Source organism: Delphinus delphis, chromosome 2, assembly GCF_949987515.2.
Source record: "Delphinus delphis chromosome 2, mDelDel1.2, whole genome shotgun sequence".
In the NCBI taxonomy this organism is placed as follows: domain Eukaryota; kingdom Metazoa; phylum Chordata; class Mammalia; order Artiodactyla; family Delphinidae; genus Delphinus; species Delphinus delphis.
In genome coordinates, this window is record NC_082684.1 from 2842566 (window position 1) to 2857452 (window position 14887).

At 47.1% G+C, this 14887-nt stretch overlaps 1 long non-coding RNA gene across 1 annotated transcript; it reads left to right on the top strand.

The window, feature by feature from the left end:
* Positions 1-10270: 10270 nt before the first annotated feature.
* On the top strand, positions 10271-14504 carry LOC132419310 (uncharacterized). Its single transcript, XR_009518170.1, has 3 exons — positions 10271-10490; positions 10953-11280; positions 14134-14504. It is a non-coding gene; the product is annotated as an uncharacterized lncRNA (long non-coding RNA).
* The last annotated feature ends 383 nt before the right edge of the window (positions 14505-14887 follow it).

The window sequence follows — 14887 nt, forward strand, 5'->3', positions numbered from 1 at the left end:
CTCCTCTTTTTATGAGGACACCAGTCATAATGGATTAGGGCCCACCTTAATATCCATATTTTAATATAATTACCTTTTTAAAGACCCTCCCTCCATATACAGTCACACTTTGAGGAACTAGGGTTAAAATGTGAACATATAAATTTTGGAATGCAGTTCAGTGCATAACAATTCCTGGAAGGATCTGCTGGATCTCATCCTCCAGCTAAAGTGTATTAAAGCTAGAGCACTGCAGTTGTTCTTTAAGAAACAAAGTTCAGGGCTTCCCTGGTGGCAGAGTGGTTAAGAATCCACCTGCCAACGCAGGGGACACGGGTTCGAGACCTGGTCCAGGAAGATCTCACATGCCGCCGAGCAACTAAGCCCCATGTGCCACAACTCCTGAGCCTGCACACCTAGAGCCCATGCTCCACAACAAGAGAAGCCACTGCAATGAGAAGCCCACACACCGCAATGAGGAGTAGCCCCCGCTCACTGCAACTAAAGAAAGCCCACGTGCAGCAACAAAGACCCAATGCAGCCAAAAATAAAATTAATTAATTAAAAAACAAAAACATTCACTTAAAAAAAAAAGAAACACAGTTCAGCTTAGGATTCATAAACATCCCAATGTATTTCCAAGGAGAAGAGGCATCTTACCATCAAAAATGACAAAGCACACAGGAAGTGAAACACCATGAGAGCACGCCAGCAGAATCATATAAACTGGATAGAATGGGATTATCAGACACAGAATTATACTTTATATTTTTAAAGAGATGAAATCAACTTCTAGTTACTACCGCACCACTATAATTTTCTACTCTTTGTTTCAAACCTTATGCATCTTTACATTTTAAATGTGTGTCTCATAACAACAGTAGTTTGATTTTAAAAATCTAATCTGATAATCTTTGTTTCATAAATTGAGAATTTATTCCATTTATAGTTAATGTAATTAAATTATAATTGGGTTTAAATATAACATGTTTTTGTTGTTGTTGCTGTTTTTTTTTTTTTTTGGCCACACGTCTTGCAGGATCTTAGTTCCCCCACCGGGGGTTGAACCTGTGCCCCCAGAATTTACTTTATATTTTTCCTTAAATTGGTAAGGAAATGACCCTAAATAATGACCATGGAGATTTGTAAGAGATTCAAGTAGACCTTCTAGAAATGAAAGTTATAAGAATTCGACTAAAATTAAACACTAACTAAATGGCTTAATAACCAGACACAGCAGCAGTATGAATAAAACTGGCATAACTCAGATATCCTTGTCCCTGGAGAAAATCTCAAAGGATCTACAGATAAGTGACAATTAATATGTGACTTTAGTAAAGTTGCTGGTTTATAAAAGTTTGCTTACAGAAAGGATTCTGGGAAGATGGCAGGGTAGGAAGCCCCAAAATCTGTCTTACCACCTAACCAACAATTGCCCTGGCAGAATCTGTCCGATGTTACTATCTGGGGACTCCATAGTCTACTGAAGGCTTTCAGCATGCAGGCAAAGGCTTGGACAGTAAGTTGCATGTAACTTTAGTCATTTTCAGGTCTAAGCACAGCAGATGCCCGTCCTCCAACCTCAGCCCTGTGGGAGCCAGCTGTGCGCACCCTCCATACAGCCTGCAGGGTCAGGGTGGGCCCAAAGGACCCTGTCTACCCAACAGTGGAGACGTGTGCTCCAGCTACTCTTGTGATCACAGGGGTCCAAAGAGGGAGGCAACCTTTGATGTTGCCCCTCCCCCATTATTGCAATCTGCCCCCCTCCAGCCAAAGTGACTTCCAGGGGATATAATACGCCAGTGCCCTTCCCACTTTCATTTTTCTTTTTCCTCTGTTGGGAGCCGGATATTGGAGACTAGGGCACTCAAAAACAATTACATATACAGTGACAGCCAGAAGATGACTGCACATGCCCAGGACAGATGCAGGCTCAGAAAAGAGCTGAGAAGACCTTAAGTTTACACTTTATGCTGATCTTTGACATAAAGACAACCCTCAAGAGAACAAAAATAACCAAATCCCCCAGGAAACTCTGTGGAAGGGGGAGCATCTGATTTCCAGAGATACCACAATAGATTCAAATGTCCAGTTTTCAACAACAGCAACACAAGGCAAAGAAAGAAAAGTATGGCCCATTCAAAGGAAAAAGAAATCAACCAAACAGTTCCTGGAAAAGATCTGATGGCAGATCTCCTAGACAAAGACTTTAACACAACTATCTTAAATATGCCCAAAGAAATAAGATGTGGAAAAATTCAAGAAAATGATGTATAAACAAAATGGAAATGTCAAGAGGTAGAAAACCTGAAATGAAACCCAAAAAATTCTGGAGCTAAAAATGTATGATAACTGAAATGAAAAATTTGCCAGAGGGATTCAAAGGCAGATTTAAGTAGGCAAAAGAAAGTCAGTGAGCTAGAAGATAGGGCAATGGAAATTACCAAGTCTGAAGAACAGACAAAGATAGAGGAAAAGTGAACAGAATCTAAGGGATCAGTCAGAAACTATCAAGTGGACCAACATACACATTGTGAGAGTCACAGAATAAGAAAGGGAAAAGCATCAGAGAGAATATTTGAAGAAATAATGACTGAAATCTTCCCAAATATGATGAAACATGTGGATATAAATGTCCAAGAAGCTCAATGAACTCCAAATAAGATGAATGCAGAGAGCCACACCCACATCTGCTATAATCACACGTTGGATAGAAAGACAAAGCATCTTGAAAGCAGCAAGAGAAGTGCCTCGTCACATACAAGGGATCCTCCATAAGATCTAAAGTGGATTTCTTACCAGAAGCTTTGGAGGCCAGAAGGCAGTGAGTTAATAGATGCAAAGTGCTAAAACCAAAACCTCTGTCAACCAAGAATCCTCTATCCGGCAAAACTGTCCTTCAGATGTGAGGGAGAAAAGACATTCCAGATAAACGAAAGCTGAGGGAGTTGGTTGCCACCAGACCAGCCCTGCAAGAAATGCTCAGGGAGTCCTGTGGGGTAAAGGGAAAGGACACTGGACAGTAACTTTAAGCCAGGTGGAGAGACAAAGATCTCAGGATATACATGAGCTGTTATAAAAGATATTGATGTCACCTTGGTTTGTAACTCCACGATTTGTTTTCTGTAAAATTTAAGACTAATGCATTTAGCTATTAGTTCATGTTTTGGGACACAAAGTGTCTAAAGATATAGTTTTGTGAAAACAGCTAAAAGAGATGGAGCTGTAAAGGTGCAGGGTTTGATACTGAGGTTAAGCTTGTGTAAATTGAAATTAGAGTGTTATAACTTTAAAATGTTAAATGTAAGCCACATGGCAACCACCAAGAAAAAGCTATAAGTCTGCATGCCGTAACTAAGAGTCTGCACGCTGCAACTAAGAGCCCACATGCCGCAATGAAGATCCCATGTGCTGCAACTAAGAGCCAGCACAGCCAAAATAAATAAAATTTAAAAAATTTTAATTTTCTTAATTAAAAGGAAATAAGGAATTTGTGTTTCACCATAAAATTCAACTACACATACAAGATGACAGTAATGCAGGAAATGAGGACAAAAAGTTATAAAGCATATAGAAAACAGCAAAATGACAAGAGTCCCTTTTATCAGTAATTACTTTAATCCATTTACATTTAAACTGTCCAGTCAAGAGTATCCATTCTGTCAAACACACATGATCCAACTATGTCTACAAGAGACTCACCTGAGATCTAAAGACACAAACAGATGGAAAGTAAAAAAGGGAGGAAAGATTCTGTGCCAAGAGTAGCCAGAAGAGAGCAGAGTTCGTTATACTAATGTTAGACAAATTAGATTTTAAGTAAAAAAATTGTTACAAGACAAAATAATAAAAGGTTCAATACAGCAAGAAGATATAGTAATAGACGTATATGTACCTAATGGCAGACCAGAGTATTCGAATAAAAAATAGAAAGGGTGAAACAGTTGGCTCCACAATAGTGGGAGACTTCACTACCCCCCTCCCAATAATGGACATAACATTGTAGCGGTCAATTCCTCTATAAATCAACTACACCTAACAGGCATGTACAGAACGCTCTACTCAACAATAAGATACACATTCTCCAAGGGAACATGGGATGTTTTCTACCACAGACCATATGTTAGGCCACAAATTAAGTCTCCATAGATTTAGAGAGATGCATATCATATAGGATATCTTCTCTGACCACAAGACGATAAGTTAGAGGTCAACAGAAGGAAACTGAAATTCAAAAACTGGAAGTTAAACATAATCTAAACAACCAATGGATCAAGAAGAAATCACAAGGGTAGTTAGGAGTTACAGACAAGTGAAAACAAAAAACAACAAACCAAAATGTGTGGGATTCAGAGGAAGCAGCGCTAAGGGGGAATTTATAGCCACGAATGCTTACATTAAGAAAATAAAGGGCTTCCCTGGTGGCGCAGTGGTTGAGAGTCCGCCTGCCGTTGCAGGGGACACGGGTTCGTGCCCCGGTCCGGGAGGATCCCACATGCCGCGGAGCGGCTGAGCCCGTGAGCCATGGCCGCTGAGCCTGCACGTCCAGAGCCTGTGCTCTGCAACGGGAGAGGCCACAACAGTGAGAGGCCCGCGTACCGCAAAAAAAAAAAAAAAAAGAAAAAGAAAATAAAGGTCTCAAATCAACCACCTAACTTCACAGCTTAAGCAACTGGAAAAAAGAAAACTAAGCCCAAAGCTAGGAGAAGGAAGGAAATATAGGGCAGAGATAAATGAAACAGAGAATAGAAAAATGAGGGAAAACATAGTCAATGAAACCAAAAGTTGGTTCTTTGAAAAGATCAAACACGTTGACAAACATTCAGGTAGATGGACCATGAGAGACTCAAATTACTGAAGTGAGAGATGAGCGGGGACGCTACTCCTGACCAGCAGAAACAAAGCCTGCGAGAGCTGTAACAGCGATGCAGACAAGTTGTGTAACTGCGATGAAAGGGACACAGGCAGCCAGTCGGACACAAAGCCGTTTGAAATGTTTTATTCCAGTTTCCAAGTGTCACCTGGTAAACCAAGGTTTAGCGGTTAACAAAAGTGCTAGTCACAAACCCGTAAAATAGAACACAGCGGAACCCATTTGGTCCACGCAGGCTTAGCTAGTTAACTGTTGTCTCATTGAGCAGTTTACTAACGTTTCTGGACTAAACCCCAGGACGTCACCCATCAGTCGGCTTGTCTGTTTGTGGAAATTGTGGCCGGTGACCCTGGGAAGCCTGTGTCCCAAGTCCAGTCTCTACAGTGTCAGTGGATCAGGGGACTGGCACGGTCATTGGAGGTGAAGTGTTTCCTTCCAGGAGATTCTGACTCTGATGTGTAGTTTGAAGCACATGTCTTTCAGTAAGTGACAGAGAGGTGGAAACCACCTGTTGATGACAGTTAGCCAGCGTCACTAAGTTCTATCACTATCACAACCCAGGTGTCAGATGGAAGAGATGAGTCTTCTGAGAACAAGATCAGTTCAGCATCTAGCCAATGACTGTCGTGCAAATGGACATTGGAAGTACTTCCAGGTCGTTTTAGTTTATCACACAAAACATGTTTGATTGTCACCACTGACAAGTATTTTAGACCTAGAAACTGCTTTTTAAAAAGTCCATTCAAGACTTATTGTTTCCAAGGGAGAGGGATGGATTGCGAGTTTGGGATTAGCAGATGCAAACTATTATATATAGGATGGATAAATAACAAGGCCCTATGACAAGGTCCTACTGTAGAGCACAGGGAACTATATCCAATATCCTGTGATAAACCATAATGGAAAAGAATATGAAAAAGAATGTATATATGTATAGCTGAATCACTTCGCTGTACAGTAGAAATGAACACATTGTGAATCAGCTATACCTCTCTCTCTCTCTCTCTCTCTATATATATATATATATAATTTTTTTTGACTTACCTGTGCTCGTATTTTTACTGGGATCAGGATGCAATGTTGAGTGTTTAGGGCTAAGCATATGACATTCCGTACATTTTAAGTGGTCTGCCCCAATCTTGTTTTTCCATAAGTATGTTATTTTTACTGAGCAATTTTGCAGAAGGTAACTTTTTTTTTTTTCAGTACGTGGGCCTCTCACTGTTGTGGCCTCTCCTGTTGCGGAGCACAGGCTCCGGACGCGCAGGCTCAGCGGCCATGGCTCACGGGCCCAGCCGCTCCACGGCATGTGGGATCTTCCCGGACCGGGGCACGAACCCGTGTCCCCTGCATCGGCAGGCGGACTCTCAACCACTGCGCCACCAGGGAAGCCCCCGAAGGTAACTTTTTAAGATGCATAAATGTCGTTAGAGTAGAAGTGCCTGCACACTGTACGGTATACTAAGCTATACCTGGGGGCAGGGTGTGACAGATGCCACAAAAGAGGGTCCTAGGGTACAGGGACGTGGACAGTATGTTGTTTCCTGTACAATTACTTCTCCAGGATATGCCACTAAGCTGCGTCACAGGAGGGTAAGTGCTCCCCCTGGAGGAACTTACAGTCTGGGGGCCAGTTCCTTCTCCACTCCAGGCGGCACACGATACTCGCGCTGGTTGAGATGAGGCCCCGGCTACATATAAATAGAATGGTGTCTGCTTTCACTTCCGAGATTACATTTTACAGAAGAAAGCAAAGCGTCACCTGGTCCTTTGCAGCTGTGACTGGTTTTGCCTGTGGAGCCATCCCCATTCCCAACCTCTCTCCTCTCAAGTTCAGTGGATACACAATAAAATATACTTCTAAAAAATAAGTTAAGGGGCTTCCCTGGTGGCGCAGTGGTTGAGAGTCCGCCTGCCGATGCAGGGGACACGGGTTCGTGCCCCGGTCCGGGAAGATCCCACATGCCGCGGAGTGGCTGGTCCCGTGAGCCATGGCCGCTGAGCCTGCACGTCCGGAGCCTGTGCTCTGCAACGGGAGAGGCCACAACAGGGAGAGGCCCGCGTACTGCAAAAAAAAAAAAAAAAAAAAAGAGAGATGGTAGCCCTCAGAGTGACTGTCCCTTGAGAAGACCAACCACTCACTTGGCCAGTTTATTACATCAGACCTCCTCCAACCAGGAGAGGAAGAAATTCTTCCTCAACAGAATCAATACCTACCCTGGATATAGATTTTTTTTTTTCTATGCCCAGAGCTCCTCTGCCAGCTCTGCTCTCCAAGGCCTACCTGCTGCCTGATGGATCTTGCATACATCACTTCAGAGCGAGGGCCACGTGGTACAGCAAAAGAGGTGCGGAAATGGGTTAGGACTGAAGGATCTTCTGTTCCTAATAGAGGCCATATCACCCCGAAGCAGCTGGCCACATAGAAGATTGGAATTACCTTCAGCTGCTAAGACATCAGATTGGGGACCTCATCCTACAGGGGTGAGGGTCTGTCCACCAGGGTGTAGAGTAAGAATGGAACCAATGGCCACACATGATACTACATCCAAATAGCTAGAAGACGCCGGCGGAGTGGGAGTGGCCACTCTTCTCATCACTCCCGGAAAGCCATGTGAAGGATTTGTGCTTCCTGTCCCTGAAGCAGTAACTTCCACTACATTATTATCCAGGGGATGAATTCTTCCTCCGGGTACAGTAAGGGTTCCACTGAACCTGAAGCTATGATTACCATCTGGTCACTCTGAGCTCTGTATTCTGATGGACCAGCAAAGAAAGGAGTTACTGTCTTGGTGGGGGTAACTGACCCCGGTTATCATGAGAAGCCACGGTGCTGCGGTACAATGAAGACAGAGAGGAGCACGTCTGGAACTCAGGGGATTCTCTGGGGCATCTCTGGGTGCTTATGTCCTAAGTGAAAATGGTGAATGGCCTATTGCAGCAACCGTATTTTGACCAAAGCAAGGCACCTAAAGTCTCAGACTCCTTAAGTCTGAAAGTCTTGGTCACCCTACCAAGCAAGCAACCTAAGCCAATTTAAATGATTGTTGAAGGCGAGGAAAATCTCGCCTGAGTGGTGGAGAAAGAAGATGGATATCAATTGCCCTCTTCAGTCCAGGTGCATCGGCAACTCTAGCTTCTCCCCCTAATTTTTGTGCATTTAGCCTTTTGTGGATATTGAAAGAAACTGAAAAATTGGACTCAAGTTTGGCATGAGAGGGTCTGAGAGGCGCAAGAGGCTGACGGTGGCTGACACCCCTGATGTCCCATGTTACACATCATCAGCCCACTCTGTCCTCAGCCACAAGCGTAACGGGCAGTTCCAGGTAAGCTCAGGTTGACGGCATCCCAAGCCAGTGGGCACCGTGCAACCTTTCTACTTCCTACGGCAAGGCTGCAGTCGTTGTTTTCAAAGACCACAAATTCTTTGGTGCTCATCCCATCAAGAGGTAGAGTCTCTCTGCTTCTTGATTTCGGGCTTGGACACGTGACTTGCTTTGGCCAAGGCGATATTAGCCAGCATACCATGAACAGAGACTGGCAGAGTGCTTGCTCTTTGTGACTCGCCTTTTCAATAATTCTTTGACCTACGCAGTCCAGGCCAATATGGTAGGAAGAGTCAAGTAAAATTACCACCATCAAAGACCCAAAAGATGTGTGGATGGTGGTCCCTCCAAAATATTCATTTGCTTCATCTGTCTGGCATCTACATAATGCATAACCTAGATGGGTCGTGGCAGGTGGTGGTGGACGAATGTGAACTTAAACGGGTTAAACAGGTGGTAATTCTAATTATAGCTGATGTGCTGGATATGATATTTTTTTACTGGAGCAGATCAATCAACCCTCTGGAATATGATATACGGTTGCTGATTTAGTGAGTGGTTTAGTCTCAACACCTATGAAGACAGAGGAGCAGAAGCAATTCAGCACTATGTCGTAAGGTCATCAATACACCTCAGCTCCGCGTTAAATCTGCTGCCCTCTGTTCCAGCCCGGGCAGGAGAGACCTTGACCATCTTGATCTTTTGCATGACGTCATGCTAGTTCACTATACTGACGACACCGTATGCTAATGGGATCTGTTAAGCAGGAAGAGGCAAGTACTTTGGACATGCTGGTGGGTCTCATATATGCCAGATAATGGGAGATTAAAGACAATTCGGCGGACTGGCACATCAGTGAAATGTTTACAGGTCCAATGGTCTGAGCATGCCGAGATATCTTCTCTAAGGGAACGGAAGATTGCTCCCTTTTGCATCTCCTACCACTAAAGAGGAGGTACAGCTATGTAAAGGGGCTCTTTGTATTTTAGAGGCAACAGATACTGCACCCACCTATTGAGTGATCCAGAGACTTCCAGCTTTGAATAGGACCCAGAGCGAAAGTGGGCTTTGTGGTGCGTTCGGGATGCTGTTTGAGCCACAGGATCCAGCACGTCTAATGGAAATACAAGTGTCAGGATTGGATTGGAATGCTGTTTGGACTCTCTGGCGAGCCCTGATAAGAGTTGCAGCAAAGCCCTCCAGAATGTGGGGCAGGTCCACACTCTCCCCAGCACTTACGAAACAGCTCCTGGGAGCTGTCAGCCCTGGTAGACATACAGCAGAGGGTCATGGCCACAAGTGACTATGCAGAAGAGCTTCCCGTCGTGAGCTGTTATCTGACCCACTAAGAGAGTCAGTCACAGGGCAGGCATGCCCAGGAGCCATCTGTCATGTAATGGTAGTGGCACTTTTGAATCAGGCTCAAGCCAGTGCAGAAGACAGGAGTAAATTCCAACAGATCCACCACCTCTTCTCTCTCAAGCCCCACCCACGGCCCCTGGGGAGTTCCTGATAACCAGCTGGTGGTAAAATGACGGGCTTGGGCCAGTGACCCACTCGTGGAATTTGTGCTTCTTGTCCCTAAAACTCTGTCAAGTTAGAGTTCCCAGGGATCTCTCCCAGGAGAGAACACTGAAACCGGGGACACGGCAGGTTTTGCTAATTACCACTTGGCTACTCGTTATTACTGGCAAAGTTTCCACAAATTGTCATTGACTCTGCAGGCCAGTGGACCAAGGACAAAACGGTACCAGATCCTATCACCACGAGAAGCTCCTACACGATGGGGACACAGGGAAGAGATTGTCGGGAGCTTGGGGATTCCCTGGGACGGCTCATCTTCAGGCTTCCAAGAGACAGCTGCTGGCCATCACCTTGAGAGGGGCTCTGCAACTGATTGGAATGACACCATCTTGTTTTCATTGAAAAAGGGGGAAAAGTGAGCCCCCGCATTATAACATGCAAGGAAAATAATAGATCCAGGGCGGCAAGGGGAAGACAGTAATGGACACAAGTGTTACGCGTCCCCCAGGTCCCCTCAGTGCTGCCCACCTCCTGAACCTCCCTGTGGCTTGTTCCTCCCCAGCTGTTTCTACTCCCAACTGACTCAGCGCCCAGGTTGTCCTGGCACCTGGGACAGAATAGCCCTGTGCTCTGCGGACGCTGGACGCCTCTCCTTGGTTGCCACGACGTTATCCGACCTACTTTACACACATCTGCAATGCTGGCCTTCCCTTCCCTCCTCTGGATGAAGCCCCACATCCCACGCTGCAGGATCTGCACCCTGACTGCCCACTGAAGGGCCAAATGAGGTAACGTAGAAGGGTGAGAAAGTGACCTCCTCGTAGGGCAAACTTTGGCCAATGGAAAACTGAAGGCATCTAGGCAGACACATTTCCTCCCCTCTTCCGTCTCAGGAAGTGCTGAGGAAATTCCCCCTCCCAGTCTATCCAAAGAAGTCCCACGGGCCAAGCGAACTCACCTGCCAAGCATCTGCTCGCCCCTTTGGGCTCGCTGTGAAATGGTACCAGCGTGGCGATGCATCACTTCACACTGGGCCGCACTCTGCTAGCCTTTCTCTGTCTCCCCTCCTTGCTCCCTGGTTTGCATCTCCCCTGAAAAAGCATCGTGCCAACTTCATCTTTGCCTCAGGCTGTTTTCTAGAAAACCTAGGCTAAGCCGTACTTCACGTATTTACTTTCATTTTGAAATTTTTATTGGATAAAATATTTAAAGCTGTGGTCTTTTCTTTCTGTCATTGTTTCCCCACTCAGGGAGTCAGAACAAGGAGTAACCCAGGCGGCCGGCAAAGGGCCTGAGAAGGGATGTGGTCGGGAGCGGTCCATCCCGAGTTGCCACCACGAGGGGGCGCAGCCAGCTCGGTGGAAGAGAAGCAGCGCGTCTGCCCAGAGCTTCCAGATCAGGGCATCAGGCCGGAGTCTGCAATCCCCAGAGAGCCTCCTGCAAAGCCGAGATGGGCTGGTGTCCTCTCCCCGAGGGAACGCTGCTCTCTCCAAAGGTTCCTCTGCACGAGGGGGTTCCCAACACCCCCCTCCCTTTCCTTCCAGTCCTGGTTCCCGTTGATTGCCGTACAGCATCCAGGTCAGTCCCCGGGGCCACTCCCTGGCTGGGGCCCCCCTCCCGGGAGCTGCCCTGCCCCAAGGCTGGCCCACCTTTTCAGGGATGTCATTGGGATCATTGGCCTTTGGAGGACCCAGGGCTGCCATCTGCCCCTGGGCAGCATATGGGACACAGGAAAGGCTGGACAGCACGGACCTTGTGCCCTGATCCCCAGGGCCAGGCATCTGAGGGGTAAGTCATGGGAACAGAGTGGGCGTAGGGCTGACAGATGTCATTGTGGTGATCTGGAAGGGGGACTCAGAGTAACGACGCCCTGGGACTTAGAGGCTGTTGCCACTGGCCAGCGGGGAGAGTGCTGGATCGTCAGTTCCCTCCTAAGCCTCGCGGGGAAGGCACAGGGAGGAAACAACCAAAGGGGGGCCCAGCCGAGCTCCCCCCCGGTGTCCACTCTTCACGGTGTCCCCGTGGGTGACCCAGCCTGTTCTTTGTCCCCTGCCCACTGACTCCCCTCCTCTCAGTGCAAAGGGGAGGGGCTGGCCCCCACCATGCAGCCCCCTCTCTCTGGGGACACCTCTCTCAGTCCGCCTGGCTTCTCTCCTTCCAGCTCAGAGTGCCCTGTGTCCTTGGCAATCCCAACACTGCTTCCTCTTTAAGTCTATCTAGAAGTTCACTAGCCAGCTCAGCCCTTGCTAAACAATTCTGAAACAGTCCTTGGATCTCCTTGGAAAAAACAAGAGTTCCCCTTCCTCTCCTGGCCTCCCAGATTTCACCTATTGATAACGTAGTACAGACTGGGATGCTGACTGCACTCAGGGGAAAGACTTGGCAGGCAGAGGCAGCCGGCAGAACTGCCCCCTTCCCCCCATAGGGCTGGGGCGAGCTGAGGCAGGGCCCCTCCCAGCTAAAGTGGGACTCGTGTGCCCCTGCTCAGGCTGGGGAAGGGCCCAAGGGCTCCTGCACAGAGTGGGCCGGGGTCTCTAGCTCACAGGGAGCAGAGTGAAGGTCAGGGCAACTGCGGGGCATGGAGTGTTGACAGGGCTTATCCTGCGACACAGCTCCTGACCTCCAGGTTCTGGACTTTGCCCACCCACCCCTGAGAAACAGCCGCCCTCTGGGTCCAGGAGCGCCTCTGCTGACCGAGCTTGACCCAGCTCTCCTTTCACCCTGTGACCCCAATGACAGCTTCCTGGGCAAAGACCCCCTAGCCCACCAGGTACTTGGCAGCCCTCAGCATGGGTTCCTCCTTCAGGGGGTGGCTCTGCCCCAAACCAAGACAAGGTGCTCTTAACCGCCCACCACAGGGCCCAGACCAGGCAGCGAGGGTGACAAAACTTTACTACCTGTCCTGGGGACCCCAAACTGGGTCCCCTCCACCACTCCTGGCTACACTTCAGGAAGCTGCAGCCCTGGGGTCTTGGCCAAGCCCTAGGTGGGCCCTGGCCCTCCAGGAGGGGACGATGTTGCCCTCCTTCCCCCCAGCCTAGGCCTAAGCCTCCCAGCCCCTCAGTCCTCCACCTGGATCAACTCTTTACGGAATAACTGGCAGAAGGATTGGCCAGTCCCTTTGGGAGGAGCCCGGCCGCAACTCAGGCCCCATCACATAATATACCAGTGTGACGGGTCTTGTTTTGAAGTAAAACCCTAGGCATCCTTTGCTCTATTATATAGACTTAAAAAAAGAAAAAACAAAACAAAACGATTTTCTAGTTTCAAAAGTACTTCACTGTAGAAAATGTCCAAACTAAATAAAATATCAAATAAGAAATTTAAAATTATTCATAATTCCAACAGACTCAAGCACTACAGACATGGGTACGTGTTAAACAAACTCCTTTCTACACCATGTTTGTACAAAATACCATTTTGTTTTAAAAAATCTGAACAGGGAGTTCCCTGGTGACGCAAGACCCTGCGCTCCCAATGCAGGGGGCCTGGATTCGATCCCTGGTCAGGGAACTAGATCCCACATGCATGCCTCAGCTAAGAGTTTGCCTGCCACAACTAAGGAGCCCACCTGCCGCATCTAAGACCTGGCACAACCAAATAAATAAATACATAAATAATATTTTAAAAAAATAATAATTAAAAAAATCTGAACAAAGAAAAGTCACCCACCATCCCATAGATTTTATTTATTTATTTTTATTTATTTATTTTTTTGCAGTATGCAGACCTCTCACTGTTGTGGCCTCTCCCGTTGCAGGGCACAGGCTCCGGACGCGCAGGCCCAGTGGCCATGGCTCACGGGCCCAGCCGCTCCGCAGCATGTGGGATCTTCCCGGACCGGCGCACGAACCCGTGTCCCCTGCATCGGCAGGCGGACTCTCAAACACTGCGCCACCAGGGAAGCCCCATCCCATAGATTTTAAAGGACTATGTGAAGGACAGAATGGACGGGACCCCTCCACCCTCAGCCTGTCTGTTCCTCTCTCCCCTCCCCAGGCGTGCAAACACATCTATATTCACGCAGCGACCCTGCCATAGATACTCTACTGCAAGTTTGCGTTTTTCACTTAATGTCATGTCACGGACATTTTCTCCAATGAGTGAAAGTGGACCTGGCTCATTTTGCGGCATGCGGGATCTTAGTTCCCTGACCAGGGATCAAATCCAGACCCCCAGCAGTTGAAGCTCAGAGTCCTAACCACTGGACGGCTCATTTTTTGAAATGACCACGTTGTCATGTAGTGTAATTATTTCCTCTTTCCCTCTTGCTGGATATTTGGGATTTTCCAGTTTCTCCTACAGCAAGGATCCTTGTATACATAACAACACATGTCCATTTATTTCGGATGCATACGTTCCCTAGAAGTAAGATTGTTACCTCAGAGATCTTGTTTAAGGTGAGATAAGACTCTTCATCTCTTTTTTAAGATAAGAAATCTAGCAGAGGACTTCCCTGGTGACACAGTGGTTAAGAATCCACCTGCCAGTGCAGGGGACACGGAGTCGACCCTGGTCCGGGAAGATCCCACATGCCATGGAGCAACTAAGCCCGTGCGCCCCAACTACTGAGCCTGCGCTCTAGAGCCCGCGAACCACAACTACTGATCCCACGTGCCACAACTACTGAAGCCTGCACGCTTAGGGCCTGTGCTCTGCAACAAGAGAAGCCACCGCAATGAGAAACCCGTGCACCGCAACGAAGAGTAGCCCTCACTCGCCACAATTAGAGAAAAGCCCGAGCACAGCAACGAAGACCCAACGCAGCCAAAAATAAATAAATGTATAAAATAAAAAAGAGAAATCTAGCAGAGAGGCAAACTGTCTACTGTTTGTCCGAGAAACCTCTTAGGTACTTATACTGTTTAGGAATCCAGAAATGTGATTACACATGGTTACCAAGTAAGACCGGTAAGCAGAGTTCAGGTTTCTACTGGAAGTTGTTCTCATGAGTCATGGCAACAAATTCTAAAATCTTAGAAAAACGTTTTAAGACCCTTCTGTTTAAATAACAGATGCATTGTAACAGAAATGAGAAGTTGGTAACAGTATAAATGTTCAGACAAGTCCCAGTTTTGTACCAGAAGACAAGATTTGTACAGAGTAAGTGGTCTGAGTTCAACACCTTATCAAATCAAATTCTTCCATCAAGTTTTATAATTCAGAATGATATCTTTCCCTCCAT